This window comes from Balaenoptera borealis, assembly GCF_965194805.1.
Source record: "Balaenoptera borealis genome assembly, chromosome: 3".
NCBI classification, from domain to species: domain Eukaryota; kingdom Metazoa; phylum Chordata; class Mammalia; order Artiodactyla; family Balaenopteridae; genus Balaenoptera; species Balaenoptera borealis.
The window spans coordinates 27177240-27194737 of NC_138866.1; the positions used below are offsets into that span (position 1 = coordinate 27177240).

General features: G+C 45.1%; 1 pseudogene across 1 annotated transcript; it reads right to left on the bottom strand.

The window, feature by feature from the left end:
- Positions 1–357: 357 nt before the first annotated feature.
- LOC309626627 (protein AMN1 homolog) lies at positions 358–10520 on the bottom strand (annotated as a pseudogene). The gene is made up of 2 exons: positions 1425–10520; positions 358–1063 (listed from the first exon to the last, which is right to left on the bottom strand). The product of its transcript is annotated as a protein AMN1 homolog (transcript).
- Positions 10521–17498: the final 6978 nt, after the last annotated feature.

Genomic DNA, 17498 nt, shown 5'->3' on the forward strand with positions numbered 1-17498 from the left:
GGAAGAAACTCCTGATATGCTGAATAAATGAAGGTGGGAATCAGGAGAAAACAGCAGTCAGAATATCTTGGAGTCATGACGTATGGCAAAGCAATTTGGAGTGTAGGTATCACTGGTATGCTACCTTGCAGGTGTGCCGTTGGGACCAGCCATCCTCTAACTCTTTCCTTGATTGCTACTGAGTTTTAGTTGGAGATTTTTTCCCATGAGCACACATTTCCAATTTTTTATTAAGTCAATGGCAATTTTTTTACATTTTCAGAAACTTATAATACCATTATGCAAAGTAAAGAAAACCAATACAGTCTAGCTCTTGATTCTTTTAATAAACTTTTTATTTTTGACTTTTTTTTTTTTGCTTTTAAAAATACCTTTACTTAGAATTCTCCTAATGTTTATCCATATTGGTAAACTTCTCTTATAGCAGTTCAAATATCTAGATAGGAGAAGGAAATTTCCAGGAAAAACAGGTAATTTAAAACTTTGTTATTTAAGAAACAAACACATTACCCTCCCCAAATACATCAGAGGGCATGCTAGGATTGCCATTTCAAGAACTATCACTCCTCAAACAAACTTAGAAATAATAGCACTATTAAAATGTTTAAGAGTCTGGTTAACTTCAAAGCATAAATCATATTATTGGAAAGCCAATCTCTACATCATTGTTTCCTGGGAAAGTAGTATGAAGATCATAGCTTTGATAAGCTTCAATAAGCATCAATATACAGTCCACATCACTTGCTTTAGTTTGTTTGGACCTACTAATTGCTCCAAGACTTCTCGCGAATGGTCTGTTATCAGGGGGCATCCGTGGAAGAGTAATATACATATCTGAGGACAGCAAGTAAGGACAGCTTCTACAGCCTCATCAGTCACATTCACACAATACCCCATATGAGTTTCCTCTAATTTCTTGGCACTAGGTCCACTAACAAGCACAACCACACCACTGTGAGATACCTGAGTAGCTGAAAAATCATCTCTGCAAAAATGGGCAGCTTTCTCCTAATGTCTGCAAGGACACATCAGTAATATCTAAGCAGCCACCTAAATCAATGATCTTTTTTTTTTTTTTTAATTTCGTTTATTTATTTTTGGCTGCATTGGGTCTTCGTTGCTCTGTGCGGGCTTTCTCTAGTTGCTGCGAGCGGGGGCTACTCTTCGTTGCGGTGCGCGGGCTTCTCATTGCGGTGGCTTCTCTTGTTGCAGAGCGCGGGCTCAGGCGTGCAGGCTTCAGTAGTTGCAGCACGCGGGCTCAGTAGTTGTGGCTCACGGGCTCTAGAGTGCGGGCTCAGTAGTTGCTGCGCACGGGCTTAGTTGCTCCGCGGCATGTGGGATCTCCCCCGGACCAGGGCTCGAACCCGCGTCCCCTGCACTGGCAGGCAGATTCTTAACCGCTGCGCCACGAGGGAAGTCCCTAACTTTAGCAGCCGGCAATTGAGTGCAAGAGCAAGGACTCCTTCATCAGTGAGATTGAAGCATCTTTTCAAAGAAGCTTCGTGCAGGTAAGAACAAGGTGAATCCACAGCTTTTATTCCTTTTGAAGTTATGGAAATTCTGTTTTCTTTTGAGGAATTTAAATTTAACTTCTTCAGTTTTCTGCAGTTACATATGTGCAGGAGAGCAGTATCTGAAATATCACAGCTTCGTAGATCTAGAGTTTGGACTCAGGATGTAAAATCTCACTGATATTTGAATTTGTTATCTGCCCCTGCACGCTCATTATTTTGAACAGTCTATCTTTTATGTTGGGTGGCAAAGGCTTAACGTCTGTGATATATCTAGAAATATTCTTCATGAAGCACCAAAGGCATCCTCTGCGGGCTCGGCATCGCGGCCGCCCTCGGGAGCCTCTTCCGCGGTCCCGGGCCGCCGAAATCCAGCCAGAGACCGTCTGTCAACTCCTGCCCCGCGCGAGACGCTATTTTTGACTAATTTTTGATTTACAGAAAACTTGCATAGATAATACAGAGAGTTTCTATATATCCCTTGCCCAGTTTCTCCTAACAGTACATTTGTCAGAACTAAGAAACTAACACTGGTACATTACTATTAACTAAACTCCCTACTTTATTCTGATTTCACCAGTTTTTCTGCTAATATCTTTTTTCTGTTCCAGGATCCAATCCAGAATACCACATTGAATTTTGTAGCTCTTGTTTTTTAAGGATCATTATTTGTTAGGCATGGGTCAACTCTGCCTCTTTTCTTCCTTGCTACCAATGCTTCAGACATTTCATGGTTCATTAGCACCTGCTGTAGAGTGTGAACAAGGGAAGGAAACAATTTTGAAATGCAAATCAGCCAAATGTTGTTATTTATTGGTCTGTGGCAGTTAGCTCAGTTGTTAATAAGGCCAAGGTTATTGGCTCCATCTCTGTCAATGAGTCAGCCGGCTTAGCAATGACAGGGGAAATTTTGTCCTGTGGCTATTATTTGCACCCTAAACCTTGTTCAGCTTCTCTCAAATGCACACTTTTTGCCTCAATGGGGTAATGGTGGGAGTCTCTACCCTATTTATTACCTTGCTACTCAAAGTGTGGTCCATGGACCAGCAGCATCAGTATCACCTGGAGTTTGTTAGAAATACAGAATCTCAGGCCCCACCCACATATAAGAATCAGAATCTGCACTGTAACAGGATTCCCAGGTGATGAAGAGGCATGGCCATTCCACAAATGTTTACTGAGAACCTACACTATAAACGTGCTGGAGTCACAAAAGAAAAAGGGAAGCATATCTCACCATCATAGAACATACGACCACCTAGTAGGGATTTAAGACAAGCCAAATGACAATTACAATGTCATATTTAAGCTGAGAGCTGAAAAATAAGAAGAGTTAGCCAGTTGAAAGAGGGAGGAAGGTACAGGGGGTGAGGGCAGAGGAAAATCAGGTTAGGGGTGGAGGAACTCAGAGGCAAGCGAGACCATGGTGTCTCCTGGGAACTGCACATAGTGCAACATGGCTGGAGCACCAAATGCCAACACTGGGAATGTGTGATGGGGATGATCCAGAGATTTCCTTCTCTCTGTATTCACCAGCATCATCAACAATATTATTGAGCACCAACTATGTGCTAGGCACTGTGCTAGGTGTTGGGCATATAGGTAATAAATATCATGGTCCCATTAGATATGGGACTCTAGTCCAGGTCAGTCAAATGTTGCAATTACCTAAACAACTGGAGGGAAAAAGGTGCACAGTACACCAGAGGCCTTGCAGGTACAGCTCAAGGATCCCCCAGATGGAACAGTCCAAGGGAGGCTAGACCTGCTTTCACATAGGGTCAGCAGAGTGTGACAAATATTGAGTGGGTAAGAAAAGGGGTCCCAACTAAATCATCCTATAATAAAAGGATGCATGAGGCCCATAGGGCCAGAAGGTGATGCCGAGGTCAACACTAGGCAGGGGACAGGGAGTGTATTCATTTTTTACTGCTGCATAACAAATCACCACATACTTAGTGGCTCAAAATGAAACCCATGTATTAGCTGACAGTTCTGTAGGTCAGAAGCCCAGCAGGCTTGGTTGGGCTCTCTGCTTAGGTTCTCGCAAGGCTGAGGTTAAGGTATCAACCAAGCTGGGCTCTTATCTGGAGGCCCTCGGGAGGAACCCACTTCCAAATTCATCCAGGTATTGGCAAAATCCAGTTCCTTGTGGCTGTAGAACTGAGGTCCCAGTTTCCTTGCTGGCTGCCAGCCAGGGTCGACCACTCTCTGCTCCTAGACACCACCCACATTCTTTCTCAAGTGGTCCCTTATATCTTCAGCGCCATCAACAGTGTATCAAATCTCCCTCATGCCCTGAATTTCCAACATCCTCTTCTGCTGCCAGCCGAGAAAACTCTCTGCTCCTAAGGGACCATGTGATTAGATCAGGCCCACCTGGATAATCTCTCTGTCTTAAGGTCAACTGTGCCATATAACATGCCATAATCACAGGAGTCATGTCTCATCATAGGCAGAGATTAGGCTCTCTGTGGGGGGTGGAGGTGGGGTCAGGGACCATTTTAGAAATTCTGTCTACTACAGGAGCTAGGAATCAGATGGAGTTTTGGAATCCTAACTGGCAGGTATTGGTTCCACATGAGGCTTATGCTGAGTGTGGAAGTGGAGTCTGCCTTCTGATGAGCTCCCGGGAGGTGTGCCCTTGCACCATTCTGATTGCACACAGTCAGCGATTGCACACACATAAACCCCATGGTTTATCTGATCTCTTGAAGGATTCTGGTGGTCATGGTTACTTCTGGGGCCAAGCTCCTCCTTCCCCTGAACTAAGTCAGTCTGTGAATCTTCTTGCCATCCCTGTGAAGGGTCTCTGTTCTGTTCCATGACAGCCCAGATCTGGAGCTCACTCCCATTTCAGTCTTGGCCCAAAAAGCCACTCACTGTGGCCTTGGTGGGAGCAGGAGGCCTTACCAAGGTTTGAGACATGCACCCTATCATCCCCCCAAGAGCACTAAGCATTTCTTTCCTTAGAGGTCCTTCATGATGATTGGCTCTCTCTCCTCTCTCCAGCTCCCATCCTGCACTACTTTACCTCTTCCTGCCTCTCAGAAGCCAACCCCATGTCTCCCTTTATCATATGCAGAGCAATTCCATTTTCAACAGCTCCAGGTTTTCTTTTGCACAGCTGATGATTTGGCTAAAGCTTTGGTGTCACCACTTGTAAGGATCTACCAGATTCAGTCCTTAACTCAAGACCACCCTCCTCCCAAGTCTTTTTCTTTCCAGGGCAGTGAAATGCGAGGTGGTTTCACATGCTGTGGGTGGATTTGCCAAGCATAGGGAGAGCACAGGGTTGCAGCACTTCCCCTAGTGGGTTACAGGGAGGGGAAGACCAGAAAGGGAGCCTAGGAGGGTGGAAATCAGGTCCCAACTGAGGGGAATAGTTTTTACTAAAGAGGGAGCAGAGAGTGAGAGAGCAAAGCCTGTTTTAGAAAGCGAAGAAGCACAGAACTGGACCTTGAAGGAAGATTAAGATTCAGGTAAGTAGAGAAGAAGAAACTGCTTTCCAAGCAGAGCCCTGTTGACAGGAAAGGCAGGGAGGAGGACGGTTTGGGGCTTGTTGTCAATTACCAGACCTTTTCGACTAGAGTCGAGTCCTGTCTCAGAACATGCTGGGTGTCAAGGCCAACTGATAAAAGGCATAGAACAGGAGGCAATTACCGGACTTCCCTTCCACAGGCGGTGAGTAGCCATTGAGGTTTTCGGCATGGCATGTCAATTTGTGCTACCAAGGTCACTTTTTATTGACTTAGCCAGTACGTTTGCAAATGTATACTTTCAGATTACACAAAACCCGCCTTTACACACACACACACACACACACACACACACAGAGACACCTCCAATTCACAAAAGAGCAACTGTTGGTTAACAACCTACATTGATCTTGGTTTTTTTCCTTTGGCTCAGTGATTCCTTAGTTCACTGGGAATCAGCAGCAGAGCTGCCACTGACAGGTAATGTATTAGGTGAGATTAATTGGCTTGCAGCATCCAGTTCCACTTTTTACTGGGTCTTCTTAAAAGCGAGAGAGCTATAAACTTTGTTTCTCCAAATCCCTCGTGGCTAGGGTTCTGGATGATGCACATTAGGCTCCATCCATTAAGTGCACTCGTGAGAGATTTAAATGGCAGAAGAGAGTCAGGGGGCACCTTTCTGATGCTTTGGTTATGTCTGCTGAAGAGCAATGTCAAAGCCATGTGGACATCTACAGCAGCAGCAGTCCAGTGTTCAATTTCCAGATCCATGAGTGTCAAGTGGAACTTGGGGCAGAGGTGGCAGAGATGGTACCTGATCCCTGGATTACAGCCATGGTGGTGAATTCTTAAATCGAGCAGTCTCATTAGTAGCCTTCTGGTTATGGAGGAGTCATGGTTCCCCTGGCAGGTCAGTTCTGCTGTGCTCTGGTTTTCATTCCAAGAGGGAGCTCAGTCCTCTAACCCTTCAGAAAATTATAAAATTATTAATTTTCTTCTGGTTTAAAATACCTTGAGTGGCTTCTGTTTCTTGTTCTGAACCTTAACTTCTGCAGCAAGAGGATATAAAAGCATAGTTTTTCACTAGATAGACTCTCAAAAAATATTCTTAGGGTTGACGTCCAAACTGTGTTGAATTGAGGGGTCTGGAACTACATGCCTCTTAGCACATGGGCTTTTCTAGGATAATGTTCCCAAGGTGTGATGCATATACCTCTAATGATACGTATACCTCCCTCTATGGGAGGATTTTAGATAGTACATGAGTGAACATTTACACAGTTTTAATGGATGCATATTTATTTTAAAATGTTCTAGAAGAAAATGGACAGGTAGCATATCAAACCTGATTTCATGAATCAGTGACTTCATGAATATATTGCTTATGGGAAGGCTAGAGTGGATTGTGAGCACTCCAGCAAAATATGTTACTTAATTTAATGAAAAATAGGAAGGAAATAATAGGTAGATGGCACACAGATTTGGCAAAAACCACGGAGATGGTATTCAAGCGACTCAGGTTTGGAAAACCCTTTCCTAGTAGCTCTTTCTTGAGTCCCCTCACTGTATGAATGAGGGGAAGCAACTTGAGACCATAAATCCTGTGCTCCAACCTGTACCAGGCCCCATCCCAAAGATCACCATTCTTTTTCACTCCAGATATGCTGGAAAGTCTATATTCCTCTGGAACGTCACAGAGAGAACACCCAGAACCTTCAGGTTATCACACGTCAAGGCTGGATCAGCCCATCAGTGGAACCAAAGGGTGGGGTGGGGAGGAGAGATTGCAGAATGAACCTGGCTCCAGGAACAGCATGTATTCAGCACAGAACCATAAGTTCAGAAATACCAGACTTGGGTGTGTTTGTTATGGAGACTTACTACAGTGAGAGGGAGGGTAAGAACCCAGGATTATTCTCAAAGGGAAAGCTGGCAAAGTAATCTCCCAAGGGTCCCTGTCAAAAGCCACAAACCCCAGACACACTAACAAAATAAGGGGACAGCCAGGAGCCACCCTACTTCTCTGTCCTTGTTTTCATCCCTCAGACCTCAGATACTGCAGATATGTATGACGCTAAATGTAATGAGTACAAATTGCAACTACTCAAAAGCTATACCTTGATAAAGCTTAACTGCAGCAGCAGAGAGATAAGACAAGAAACTGGATTACAGGACATTTAGAAAACAGGGTCTAATAGGTCAGTGATTTCTAAATGCTGGTCTATAGACCAGTGTCCAGCTGGCTACAGAATGATCACCTAAATGGGGGATAGATGCGTGTTTCAAATTTTTTTCCAGCTTTATTGAGATATAATTGACATATAACATTGTGTACATTGAAGGTGTGCAACATGTTCATTTATATACTTACATATGGCAGAATGATAACCACCATAGGATAGGTGGGTGCTTTAAGATTGTAGATTCCCAGTCACCACCCAGAGAGCATTCTGGTTCAGGTCAGAGTTGGACTCTCGGGATTGGTGTTTTTAACAAGCTGCCTTGACAATTCCAATGTTCAGTCAACTTTTCAAACTACTTTTTGAGACCTTGTGACTCGTGTCTCGTTGCTTCCTTTCATTCCCCATGGGCCCAGCCTGGTTCACTTCTTCCATGTTGGTTGACACTGAAAGCTCGCTAACACATTTCGTGCCTCTCTCTTATCTTAAAACACTTTAGAGCCAAACCAATGACTCCAAAGGACAGGAAAATCATACAGTAAAGAGAAATAGGATTTAGTGTCCAAAAAGAGCTTTCCTTCTTGGGAAAAGTCATCATGTAACCTCTCAAAACTGCACTTTTCCTCATCTTTAAAAATAGGGGTTAATAAATGTGCCCACATTACTGGGTTGTTATGAGGATCAAACAAAACTATTGATTCAAACACCTAGTGACATGCAATCTAAGTTAATCACATTATTTCTGTGCTCAGAAGCACTCAATGGCTACTGGAGCCTACATGTCTTGTCTGGTCTGTCAGGCTGGCATCTCTTCCTTTGGCATCTCTTCCATCTCTCCCTTTCCCTGTTCTGCAGGATTCTGTAGCACAGTCAGTCCCAAAGCCTCTGTGGTGAGCACATGACCCAAGCTAAGCCAATCAGACTCTGTCCTGGGAATTTAAACTTTGAGTGGGGATTCAGGGATGAGAGGTTTGAAGTTGAGTCATAGATTCATCCTCTGGAGATCCCCTCTCGCTTGGTCAGCTCTTCCTTCAATTCTGTAAACTTTCCAATGTCCTTCCAATAGATTGTCCTCTTTTTCATTTCAGCTAACCTAGAGTCTTCTGAAACTAAAGAGCCCTAAATGATACAGCTCCCCATCATCTACAGAATGAAGCAGGTTAACTTCTCATCCTGTGTTACAGATTCTCCACATTGTGTTTATATCTCACTTAATGGCCCTTCCCTAACTAAGCTTAAGCCCCTGTGTAACAACCCCCTGGGAGCTAGCTATGTGACTGTTGGCATTTTATGGGCAAGAACGAGGTCTAACTCATTTGTGTCCTATGCCAGATGGCTTGATGTATTTCGATCAGATTTAATTGAGAACTAGCTCTGACATTTAAAAGTAAGAAAAGGCATCCTGTGGCTCAGAGCAGAAATACTTCCCAGAGACTAAGATTACAGAGAATCTGGGTATCAACCAAGTTCTGGGGATATTTGTAAAAGTATATACTAAAGGACATATCCTATTCCTTTGGCTAGAAATTAGCTTTGGAAGTTTAAGATAGAGGGCCCAACTGATGCTCAATGAGGCCAAATGCTCCTGGATTTATATATTATAATCCTCTGAGTTATGCCTTTGGGTGTTCAGAAAGGTTATTTGTACCATCAAGACATCCTGATGACCCACGAAACCTTACTCATAAGTGCTCAGTTCTGGGAACTTAAATCAAGAAGTCTATAATTTTTTTTTAAACAAAAAATTCTTAACTGATCTTAACAAAAAATAACTTAACTGGTGGCAAGACTATCAGTAAATTCTCTTTCCCCTCCTTATCTGTCCTGCTCCCTCTGCTAACATTATTAGCTCCAGTCACCAACTAGCCATTGCTATCTGGGGCCACATTCACCAGAGATTTTATATTCCCTGATAGTGGAGAGAGGTAATGATTAAGGTAATTGCTCCTTCAAGAATGATGCAATGAACAAGACAACCTTGGAGTCCAATAAACTGGGGTTTATGTCCTACTCTGGCACTTGTTAGTAGTTTAACTTCAAGCAAGTTATTTTCCCTCCCTTAGTCTCAGTTTCTTTATCTGTGGAATGGGGACAATAACACTGTCCCCCATCTCCAAGATTCTGATTCTGTTGGTCCGTGGTGGCTGTGGATCATTGGAATTTTGCTATGAGGATCAAATGTATGAAAAGCCAAGCCCAGTGCCTTGTTCTGAGTCTGTGCTCCATAAATGTTCCTTTCCCTTCTCCTCCAATGTCCTCTTCCCTAGTAACATCTGTTAATTTCCACTCCAGACCTCTAATCACATTATATACTGGTACATGTACATAAAACCAAGTGATTTTAATATATAAACGTATTCTATCTACATATTCATTCATTTGTTCAACAAATAGTTATTGAGAATCCATTTGCGCCATGCACTGTGATTAAACCAGTTAGACAAGTTCACTTTTCTCATGGGTCCTACTTTCTAGTAGGGGAGTGATGTGACAGGGAGGCATAGGTGTGGCGGAGGAGTGCCACGTGGACTGGGCAGGTGAGGGAAGACTTCTCTGAAGAGGGGGCCTGTGAGATCCAGAGGACAAGGAGGAGTCAACCTGGAACCAGACCAGGTAAGAGCACCCCAGGCAGAGGGCAGAGATGTTGAAGTGGGAAAGGAATAGGATCCGATTTTATGTTTAAAAAGTATCACTCTGGCTGCTGTGTCTCAGTGGATTACAAGAGACCAGGATGGAAGCAAGTCCACGTGACTACAACACATCACCCCAGACATGTGGACTCCCAGAGTTAGAAAGGAGGGCAGAGGAGCTCTGGCCCAGAGATGCATATGCAGGAATGCCTAGGGGGGTCACCAGCCTGGGGAACACAGGTCCTCATCCCCACCTGCACAATCAGCTGGGGGCATTACTAACAAAACTTCAAGGATCCACAGCCACCACCACAGGCCAAGAGAATCAGAATCTCAAAGATGGGGTCAGGTTAATGGGATTTTTTTTTTTTTTTTTTAATCAAAACTCCCCGGGATATATTCAGAGTTGAGAATCATTGTGGCTGGGTGAACTCTCCAGGGCCCAAGCTCTCTCTGCTCCCTGAGACACCTTTCCAGTGTTGGACGTCCCATTACTACGATGTTCTTTTTCAGAGCGGGCTAAAAATCAGCCCCTGGGTAGCTTCCCTGTACACCCACTCTTGGGGGGCCAGTCAGCAACTCTCTTTCTTCTACCCAACCCCCACCTTCACCCCCATTGTTGCACACCACACCCACCATCACCCAAGGCAAATTTTGGCATAGGGGAATGAAGGAAATATGGAAACGTTGGATAGGAAAGAAGGAGTTGTCAGGCTTCTGGGCACCCTCCCTTCCCACCCCTGCAGGGCCCCATCTAACAGGCTCTTGCACCCAAGGACACTGTGTAGGCTGCTCAGAGCCCAGCTTTGTGGCAGCAGTGGCCAACACGTGACCAGGAGGTGAACTGATGACTGTCCTCTCCCACCCAGTCCACACGTGCTACCAGAGAATTTGAGAACTGGAAGGGGCTTTAGCATAAGTAGCTTAATTCTAACTTAACTATGGGTGGGCGGGGGAGGGAGCCAGACACTAAATATAGTCAGTTTTGTATTTCTGGGGCATTCCTAGAAGCTTGAGAAGGGGGAAGGGAACTTGATCAACTACATTCTGGCAGGCTTTGTGTTCTATAATTTACAGTCCTCACAAAAGCTCCACAGAACAGATGCTGTTCTTCTCATTGAGAGATTAGGCAACTGAGGTTCAAAGAGGTAAAGTAACTTGGCCAAGGTCACACAGCAGATCAGTGCCCAGGGCTCAACCTTCATCTACCACTGTACCATGCTCCCTCTTGGTGTCCTTCTCTAGAATCTTCCTTCAGTAGAGGGATAATCAGCATCACCTTTTCCCCAAGTCACCCCATTTGAGGCCAGGAGCCAGCTCTCCAATTCCTGCTACCCATTGCCCATCACTCTGTGGCCTCTGCCCCCTGGGTGCCCTCTACCAGTGCCCAGCCTCTTCTGGCCTCTCTTTTCTCTTCCTCAACCATATTTCCAGAGCACGAAGAAACCCTAAAGTATTCAGAAAAAAACCAAACATGGAGGTTGAAAGGTTGTCCATTTTGCTTGCATGTTTTGATGCAAGGGCTTAGGGAGGGAACCGCTTTCACTCCTCTTTTGACATGTAGCCTATCGCTTTACCAGCATTGCTATGATTTTGCATGCTGACTCCTCAGCCGTGGGAAATTTCCCAGCTGCTCCAGGCCTCCGATGATCTCTCCTTTAAAGGCTCTGCCCACAGTATTAGCACTTACCTAGGAAATCAGCTTATCCTGTAATGTTCTCTTTCTTTTTTTAAATTTATTTATTTAATTTATTTATTTTTGGCTGCGTTGAGTCTTCGTTGCTGCACGCTGGCTTTCTCTAGTTGCAGCGAGCGGAGGCTACTCTTTGTTGTGGTGTGCGGTCTTCTCATTGCGGTGGCTTCTCTTGTTGTGGATCACGGGCTCTAGGCGTGTGGGCTTCAGTAGTTGTGGCATGCGGGCTCAGTAGTTGTGGCTCTCGGGCTCTATAGCGCAGGCTCAGTAGTTGCGGCGCACGGGCTTTGTTGCTCCACAGCATGTGGGATCTTCCAAGACCAGGGCTCGAACCCGTGTCCCCTGCATTGGCAGGCGGATTCTTAACCACTGCGCCACCAGGGAAGCCTCCCCTGTAATGTTCTCTTGTTGTTGCATATGGACATGTTATGACCAACCACTGCCACCAACTCTTGTTAAACTGCAGGAGTACGTTCTATACTACATCTGTGTTCCCCAACATCTGAGTTACTAGTGAGTTCTTGCTGACTAACTGATTGGCTGATCTGTATGCCGGGACCACTCAACTGAAACCTGAAAGATGGCACCACACCTATTCCTAGACCTCAAAAGAGCAGGGACTAGAGAAAGAAGCCATTCTTTATGCTGTTTTGCTTTCAACGCAGAACTCAGTCTCTGGAGGAAGCCATTCCTATAACCACGATCCTCTCCCACCTGAAGGAAGCCTCCTCCAGCTCCTGGCAGAGCCTCGCCACCTCCCCCAGGAACTCAGGAGCTAACGTCATTATCTCAGGGGCTCTGCCGGGCCCTTTACGAATCTTATCTTAGTTAATTCCCACAGCCAACCTAGGCAGCATTATTCCCATTTCACAGCTAAGAAAACTCAGGTTCACAAAGGGTAAGTAACTTGCTCCAAGGTACGTAAGGACAGCTAGTCAAGAGCAGAAAAGGGATCAGAATCCAGGTGTGCTGGGCCACAAAGTGTCAGGGCGCCTGACGCTCCTGTGTGTGCTTCATCTTGACCAGATTCAAGGCTCTTCAAGGTGGAGACCAGGTTGGGGTTCCCCACAAGCCTTAGCGTAGAGCAGGGACATAGTGAGTGTTTGCTCAGTAAATTGTCAGCGGAAGTTTACCCTGATTACCTATTGTGTGAGAAACAGTATTGGGAGAACGAGGAAGTGTTTGTGTAGTGATAAGGCCTGTGTGCCTGATGGTAGCCCCAGGCCCTGGGCCAGGGACAAGAAGTGGGCGGGTGGGCAGCAGACTGGAGCCTGGTCAGAGGCGCCTCCCTGACAGCGGCGGAAGGGAGTCCTGGGGGGGGAGGCCTGAGACCTAGGATCTAGTGGAGGATGGGAGCAGATTGACTGGCTTTGCTTCCCTGGCGTCCAGGCCTACAGGTTTCCACCACCTAAAGGGGCTACAGAGACAGGGAGGGAAGAGGGAGGCATGCTCTCAGTGGACACCAGGGCCACCTGGGGGTTGACGGAGTGGCTGTGTGCGAGGCAAGGGATTTGGGTTTGGGAGCCCCTGGGGGCAGATATATGCTTTGAAGGTACTCCCCAGGAAGATGCAGGAGAAATATGGTTTGATTCAACACCTCTGAGGAGAAGACATTTTCTTGGAGGACCCCAGACCAAGGAGGCAAAGCATGGAAAACCATGGTTTGGAGGGATCAGAAAAGGCGGAGCTTGATGTGAGGAAGCTGGTTCCGAGAGATGGCTGGGCCTGACGAGGGCACAGGGCGTGCCTTCGGGGGGACCACGGAAGTAGAGGTGCAGGGGAGCAGAGGGAGTGGGGACCCAAGCAGATGCTGCACATCCTGGCCTCACCGTTCACTGACTGTGGGACTTCGGGCAAGTTACATAACCTGCCTGACCCTCAGTTTCCTTATCCATAAAATGGGAGATAATAGTACCATCTGCCTTATACCATTGCTGAGAGGGTAAAATGAGATAAAATATGTACTGAGCTTAGCACTGTGCCCAGAAAAGAAAAAGATTCAATAAATGTTAGCAGTAGTTGGTGATGGTGAGGTATGTTCCTGGGAGGGAGGGATCTAGGAATACAGTGAAAAAATAAGCCACTGCCAGCCTGTTCTGTTTCATGACAACTTAAATTTACTGAGTGCATACTATGTGCCAGAAACTATTCTCAATGCTGTAAATATTTTATTTCATTTAATCCTCATCACAGGCTTAGGAGATAGACACTATAATTTTCCTCATTTACGTGAGGAAGCAGAAGCACAGAGAGTTTGGGTAACTAGACTGAAGTCACACAGTTAGTGGGTAACTTGGGAATTCTGATTCCAGGACCACACACTTACATCCTGCCTCTCATCTGCTTAAATAAATGTAAGACATCTAGAGATACAGCAGACAACTGGTCATGGAGTACACAGCATGGCATGGGGCTTCTCAAACCTCTGCTGTGTCAGAATCTCCCAGGGAGGTGACCTAAAATGCGCACGCTGGGGCGCCATGCCCAGAAAACCTGACTCTGGCAGCAGTGAGAATGGTAGAGCTGGGGCAAGGGAGCACAGAAATTTGTATTTTTAATCAGCTCCATAGGTGATTCTGATGCAGGTGGTCTAGAGGTGGGAAGAGAACACATAGACAGTGCAGTGAGTGAAGTGGTGGCTTCACCTTTGCGAGCCTGCGATTTCTCCACTATGTTTTGGATGCATGCTTATAAGAAGTCAAAGAAAGGCTCTGTTCTCAGCCTCCGGCTTCACATTTTACAAAGGATGAAGTCAACACCTAGATGGCGTAATTTCTAGCCCAAGGTCACCCAGTGAGTGGGTGGCAGGGCAGAGCCAGGACCCCTGTCTAGAGGTCCTTCCCACCTCCTGTGGGAAGCCCAGTTCATGGCTCTCAGTGTGGGCTTGCCAGGAAGCCCTGGTTATTGTAATGCTGGAATGTTGTTACTTTAATTTCACTCCAAAAGAGTCGATACTCTCTAATGATTTTGTTTGGTGGTCAGTCTCTTTGCCCCTGACCAACATGTGGGTAGTGGCTTTTGACCTCTGGCTTAGAGACTCTGATGGTTCCCTTCCACACAGCTGGGTCTTCTGCTTTAGGGATGCAAGTTGAGCTATCTTCGGAAGCCGCTATCTGAAATGCAGAAGTTGGACATCTGTAGAACTGACAGCACTGGTTGTGGTCTGTGAAACACCAAATCTTGGAGAAGTACCTCTTTAGAAAGGTTATTAATACTTCCTTTGCCCACGTGCCACAATGATTTTCTGCAAGAAAGAAAAAAAAAAAAGCCTCCCTCATGTGCCTGCGGAGAGAGCTTCCTCCTCATCTGAAGCCCTGGCTTCCCATTCCTCCCTCTTTGCTAACACTTGAGCTGGCAGAACGTGGCTGGCCCAGGAATGAACCTTGTCCCCAAGCTGGTGTTCCAGATACTACTCTCCTTACCAGAGGTCTAATTTCGTGTCGTGTTCCAGGAGAAAAGGCAGCAGTGCTTGAGCAGGAGAAACAAGGATGTAAATCAGACTGAGAAATATTTATTGAGTGCATGCTGCTTGGAAGGTGTGGAAAGGTTAGGTATTGAAATAGGAATGGCCACGGGTTAGGTGGAGCATTAGTTTTCAACTCTGGATGCATGTTGGATCACAGGGAAGTTTTAAAAAATCCAAATGCCCAGGTTGCACCCATACCATTTACATCAGAATGTCTGGGGGGTGTAGTGGAAGTAGTCAGGCATCAGTATTTAATAAAGATCCCCAGATGGTTCCAGTGTGCAGCAAAGTTAGGGAACCACTGAAATATGCTATTGCCCTGGACAAGACCCAGATATTCTGTTTTCAGTGGTCTGCATTGGGTCCTAGGTGGGTCCTAGGCACTGGCAGTCTTTAAAAAGCTGCCAGGTGATTTCAGTGTGCAAAGTTGATTCAAGTAAATAATAAAGGGAAAGGCAGGTGGGCATTATCAAGATGCCCACAGCTGGTGGTCTTTTCCCATCTATATGGTCTGTATCGCTCACAGGATGGAGCTTTTGTGGAGGGAGAATGAGTTTTGGTGGATTTCAGAGACAGCTGGTGATGGTAGACACCAGATGCTGACCACTTAGTAGCCTATCAAGGAAAATGCGTTGGAGAGAAAACAAAATTTCCTTAGAACCAGGAGTGAAGGCCAAAAACGGTGTAATCCTCTGCTCTATGTCACCAAGCTTTAAGGTCTCAAAACAGTTTTAAAGTAATCCCAAGTGCTCTTAGGATCTGCATGTGTACAGGCTTCAGGTATGGCTGTTTCCAGGGGTTTGGGGGTAGATGCCATTCGGCTCTCTATTAATCCTCCTTTGGAGTGCCTCAACTCTGGGGCTACTTCCACAAAGCACTGAGCAATTTCCCCATTTCTTTCTTTCCTTCTCAATACTTTTATTTCTTCTTAGAAGCATAAGTGGCTACAGACATAAGGTAAACATGGGGTCCCTACAGTTCCCATCTTACCTCCCTGACCCTACCTCCTTCCCCGACTAGAGTCTCATTTTCACAGCTCTTCTTTTTTTGTCCCTAGGTTCTTCCACTCCAACTGGTCCAGTGGATTTCTTTTCATCTCATTCTTGTCTTGGGATTCTGCCTTCCTGGCCTCCAGGACTTCATCTCTCTGCCCTGGGCTCTGGGGCTGGTATTCTCCATAAGCAAACAGTGCTGATGGCGCAGAGGCGACACCTCCCTTCTACTCCTGTTCTTTTCAGCTTTGGTTTGCTTTCAAGACATGTGGGTAGTGGTGACAGTTCATGTCATGGTTCTTATGTTTTCTGAAACTTCTTCTTTGGGGACATATTTTTTATCTTTTGCTTACATCATTTCTAAAATTCTTCCTAGTAATTTTTTGTTAAATCCAGACTTAGTGTTCTCAGCTCATATATATCACTGGAAGAACTTTGATCCTGGCAATAAGGATTTACAGGCTGTGACTTAAAGGCTGGGTCCTGATAGTTTAACTCGACAATGTTCTAGAGACAACACTGATGAAGGGCATTAATTGTGATGGAGGGTTGGTGAGGAGGTCATGCTTCCTACTAGGAAGATAAAAATTCAGCATCATGGGAATCTGGAGAGGAAGATAAATCTTGTTTATTCAAACAAAGTGAATTGAGGGGAGACGCTAATTGATGCTACAAGTTTTGCATTAACTATTAACATCTTTATGGATTTTCTGAAAGACTTAAATTTACTTAAACCCCACAAAAGTTGTATTTTGAATATAAGTGAGGGTAGAAAAAGAGAACCCAGAAGAATCTAAAACTTCTTAGTAGAGTGGGAACTAAATAATAAAGATCATGTTTTATCAAATGTAATTATGTCTGAAAACCAGTCTGCAGTTAGGAGCTCTCATTTCTATTCTCAGCTCTAACACTGACTCATCATATGGTTTGAAGCAAGTCACTAAACAACTTTGGACCTCAGCTTCTCCAGTTGAAAAAATGACAATTAAAATACTAGATAGAGGAACTAGCATTTATGGAGCAACTGCTCTATGTCAATGTGCTAAGTGCTTTATATTATGTTGCAGTATTTCATTAAGCAAATATTTGTTGACCACCCAGTGTGTACAGGACATTGTGCCTGGCCTCAGGGAACAAAGCAAAGACCTTGCTCCCTTAGAGCTTAAGTTCCATTTGGGTTGGGTGATAATAAATGAAAAAGAAAGAAAGAAAGGAAGAAAGAAGGAAAGAAAGAAAGAAAGAAGGAAAGAAAGAGAAAGAAAGAAAGAAAGAAAGAAAGAAAGAAAGAAAGAAAGAAAGAAAGAAAGAAAGAAAGAAAGAAAGAAAGAAAGGAAGGACAAGATACTCTCAAATAGTCGCAAGTGCTATATAGATAATAACACCAGATCATGTGATAGAAAGTAACCTGGGGACAGGGTTACTTATGTAAGGTGGGAGGTGACATTGGAATTGGGACCTGAACAGCAGGAGCAGCTTGCAGAGCCCAGAGTCCATGGGACAAGATGTGGAGAAGAGAGTTCCAGGTAGGCATTAAGTGCAAAGGCCTG